Below are 4,635 nucleotides of genomic sequence, written 5' to 3'. Positions count from 1 at the left end.
CCAAGGCTGAATTGTTGACACCAGCAGTTGGTGTTCTCCAACCTTCCCACCGTAAGCCTTCAGCCTTTTCTACATATTGAACCTAAATGTAAAGAATATCAGTTTGAAAGGGATCCAAGTTAAGTCGTCTTGTCTCGGTCTGGACCTGCCCATCTGCTCCCCTACTTCCCCTGGCCCAGACCCCCTGCAAAGACAGACAGACAGACAGACGTCCAGCCCATACTGCCAGTGATAATGCAGGGGAAGCTCAGAAGCATGCGTTCTCAGACAGCATTTTTATTACGATTGTAAAACCCGTAGCCAATTTAGGTTAGATTTTTTAAATTGTGCGGCTATTAAATTTTTTCCCGACATGTTTTCTATTTTTAAAATTCCTGACTAATGCTGATACTTAAAAAAAAAACATTTTTTAAAAATGCATATTAAGTCAATGCTTAACCTTTCTCAAGAGATACATAAGTGAAAGGATAGGTTACCTGACAAGGGATCGTGAGCAGAAAGAAGCATCTTTCTGGCAATTAGTCAGATGACAAGGCAATAAACAGCTAGAATCCCCAGTGAAGAGCCAAAGTTCTTCCATCTGAAGTAGGCCTGGTGCCTGGTGCAACCCCACAGCTTTGTGCATGTTCAATGTCATGACCCAATTTGCTTGGGTGCTGACAAAGTGGTGTCTCTCCTCTCTAGGAGTTTATAACCCTAATGGAGAGAAGGTCCCTTTTCCCACACAGTACTAAGCAGTTATATAGCAAACTGTATCTCTAGCACAGATTACAGAACATATACCTATATTCTAACTCAGTTATCTCATTGGCAAATGGGATAATTAACCACAGGGTTGTTGCTAAGTGAAATAACTATAGGTCATTGAAATGAAATATTTAAGCACCTGAGCATAAGAAATGTTATTTCTTTTCCATATATTAATCAATGGGAGAGAGAACTTAAATATCACCAGGTCTAGTAACATCATGTTAAAGGCAATGAAAGTGAGCCCTGGAGAGGTTAAACGAATTGCCCAAAGTCACACAGCTACAGATAGGCAGAGCTAACGACGAAAGGAAGGGACTGTTATTTTTCTTTGGATTTCTCATAAAGTGGTTGCCAAGGCTCTTCAAAATTCCACATTGCCCTCCAAAATGAGTGCCCCTGAACACCACCTGAGGTCGTTTAAATGACAAAATGCTAGTCCCTCACCCAGGTTTAAAGCCACATTCATCTGTTTTCAGTTGAGAAAGCTGCTAATGGCTCTTACCATGCCTTTCCCAGTTGAAACACAGAACCAAAACATTTGCAGCCTGAGGATTCCCTCCCACTGCTTGTAGATCAAACACAAACAGAAACAGTGGGAGGCCAGGCCATCTCTAACTGAGAGAATCGATATCAATGAAACAGACAAAATCCCAAAATCTCAAAATAATGAAAACAAAGATATCCAAGTAATCAAATCTGCTAGAATCACAAAGACAACACAACTCCGATCTCAGCTGCTCGAAGAAAGTGTCCATTAACAAGGGATTAACACAAGGGAAGTACACAACCAGTCAATAGGAAATGAAAACATTTCACACAGTCTAGTTGCATTTGAGCCCACCCTAGGATGACGGGTGTGGGTGTGTTGAGATGCTGTGGTTCTGACTGTGGAGAGAGAGCCTCCAGAACCCTTCAGCCAGATAGATGCCATATTAAAGAAACACCCCCAAACTGCTATTTGTTGGACTGAAAATTTGGAACTGAGAGGCCAGGAGATGAGGCAAAGCACTGATTAACTGCTCTTTGTTAGCTTTGTCTGTTGTAATTTTCAAATTAAAATTTGAAAGAAAGCCCTGGAAAGAATGTCTCGATCACTGTAGTATCTTTTAAAATATGCATTTTAGTCAAAGTTCCCAAATGTAAGAACTTTAAGGGAGGAGGAGGGTGGGGGGAAGGCCAAACAAAACAAACAAAAAAACTGGAATAAAATTTTATTAGCTTATCATAAAATGAGTAAAATGCCATTTCCTTGCCCCATGTGAAGACAATGTGGCCATATTTCAAAATAAAATCATATTTTGGATGAAATTGGAGGCAAATACAGAAAATATAGTTGACCAGTGGGCATAAATTAATACAATAATTATACTCTTATAATGGCAGTGTTATTCCTAGTTAATAGCCAAGCAGCCCAGAGAGTTGAATTAAAGGTATGCTATTTATATGATAAAACTTAAAAAGTAAAACTCTTTTTGCTTATTTTATTTGTAGTTAAAACTACACCCATTTGATCAGATATGTGTAACCAAGTGCAATGGTTTCAGATAAAGTGGATCTAGTGTGTGTGTTTGTTAATCATTAGCAATTCCCAAGAAGATTCCTAATTTAAGAAACTGCCTGGCCCTGCGAGCACTCTGGTCTCAATACAGAAGTGGCTTGGCGTGAAAATGTGAGCTACACCCTGGAAATGTGTTACAAAGAAGAGACCAGAGGAGAGGGAATGGCCAAACTTTGAATCCCTCATAAGTATTGAGCAAAATGGGTTCAGACCATGTTTAAGTGACAGTCTTACCAATGATCACCAGTAGCTCATATTTCACACATGACAGATCAAGACAAACACTTGATCTACCACGGGACAGATTAAAGTGAGACTGTCTCATAAAAACTCTGACTAAACCATAGGGTTTCCCTATGATGGACTTGTCACTATCCTAGAAGAAAAGTCATATTTATGATGGCTTCACCCATTCCTTCCAGCGCTCTGCCAGAGGTCTGGCTCATCAACGGCTGTCTAAAAGTCTTTCCTTCACAGCTATCATGTCTACACGTGTGTGTATACACAGGCTCACAAAAATTATTTGTTTTCCAACTACAAAAATATTCCTCATTTCATCTACTAACATCCCATGTCCCCTAGGGAAAAACATTATTTCAGCAAAAAGCAAAATTTAGTCCCAATAATTTGCTACTTTAAATGCAAAGGATTTGATGGAGGTGTTTGGGGCTAAAAACATATTAGCAAAGACTTAGAAGAACAGACAAGAGTACTTTTGGAATTGTTTTCTATATCTAGCTTTCAGGAAATCTTTTCATGTAGATGGTCTCCAAATCTAAAAACATCATTTAGCAATGTAGCAAGGCTTAGCATCCTGCCCTTTTTTTTTTTTAATTTCCCTAAACAGAGACTATTTTAATGCTCAACTGATCAGCAGCCAAGTGTGCTGCATTCACCATTATCCATGAGGAATTATAAGAAAGGTGGCCCTCACCTATGGCGTTTGCAGAACTGTGTCTGTGAAGATGTGGGAGAGAGATTGGCTCCACATGGGACACTAGTGGAACGTGAAGTGGAAGGAGGAAGTGACTTGGAAGTAGGAGATGCTTGGTGCATGGAACGAGAAGATAGTAGTGAAGAAGAGGAAAAAAATGAGGAGGAAATAGAGCAGCGCTCTGGCATGATGGTCAGAGAGCACAGGAGAGAACAAATGAAGAGATGGAAGTCATGAAAGTGGAAGATGAGGAGACACTCTGGGAAGGAATCAGAATCAGAGTCTGAGGATGAGGAGATGAAGATGAGATGGAGCCTCGCCTTAAACCAGCCTTCATTCAAAAGAAGGACCGAGTAATAGTTCAAGAACATGAGGCTGAAGCAATGAAACAGAAGGAGTTGGAGCAGGAGGCAAAACACATGGCTGAGGAGAGGCGCAAGTACACACTCAAGATTGTAGAAGAGGAGACCAAGAAAGAGCTGGGGGAGAACAAGAGATCCCTGGATGCACTGAATACTGATGATGAAAATGAGGAGAAGAAATATGAGGCACGGAAACTTCCGGAGCTGAAGAGAATCAAGAGGGACAGAGGAGATTGAGAAGCGCTTGAGAAGGAGAAAGCAGAAACTGAATGCATGTGAAACCTGACTGAGGAAGAGAGGCCAGCTGAGCTTCGGGCAAATAGTAGTTTTATCAACAAAGCTGCTAAGGGCAAATATAAGTTCTTACACAAGTATGATCCCCGGGGTGCCTTCTTCATGGCTGAGGATGAAGAGACTTCAGCGCACCTACCTTGGAGGATCATTTCAACAAAACCATTCCTCCCAAAGTCATGCAGGTCAAGAACTTTGGGCGCTCTGATCCTAAACACACCCACCTTTTGCATCAGGACACCACCTCCTCTGACATAGCAGAGGGCCAAGAGAGTGCCCAGAACACGAAGTTCTTTGAACGAAAGGCAGCTGGGGTACAAGATGTATTTAAATGGCCATCTGACAAGAAGTGGAAAACTACTTAAAGTTCAACTACTTATTCTTCGGATGTGGGACATGCGGGCAAGTCTCAACATCTGGGCCTTGATTTGCTTTTGCCGTTATTTACATGGCCCATGTATCCAGCCTTTTGGACCTGCTGCCATATTTGGGACACTGGGCAACCCAGTCTTTGACGGTGCTTTGTGAAGTTTGGACTCATGCTTAGAAACCCACAGAAAAGCACCATCCAGCTAGGATTACCCCCACTTAAAACTATTTCTGAGAAATCTTAGATTTTATCACTGCTCTGGCTTCCCAAATTTACTTGGGTTGCTTTTCCCAGCCCCTTAGCTTGGGTCAGAAACATGCCCATGTATGTGGACAGTGTGTTGCTTCTACCTTACAGGAAATCTAAGCTC

At 41.5% G+C, this 4,635-nt stretch overlaps 1 pseudogene; it reads left to right on the top strand.

Annotated features, from left to right (window-relative positions):
- The first annotated feature begins 3,212 nt into the window (after positions 1 to 3,212).
- On the top strand, positions 3,213 to 4,260 carry LOC102430868 (annotated as a pseudogene).
- Positions 4,261 to 4,635: the final 375 nt, after the last annotated feature.

This window comes from Myotis lucifugus, unplaced genomic scaffold, assembly GCF_000147115.1.
Source record: "Myotis lucifugus unplaced genomic scaffold, Myoluc2.0 scaffold_284, whole genome shotgun sequence".
Classification (NCBI taxonomy): Eukaryota; Metazoa; Chordata; class Mammalia; order Chiroptera; family Vespertilionidae; genus Myotis; species Myotis lucifugus.
The sequence above is the reverse complement of the archived record's forward strand: the minus strand, read 5'-3'. Positions and strand labels throughout refer to the sequence as shown.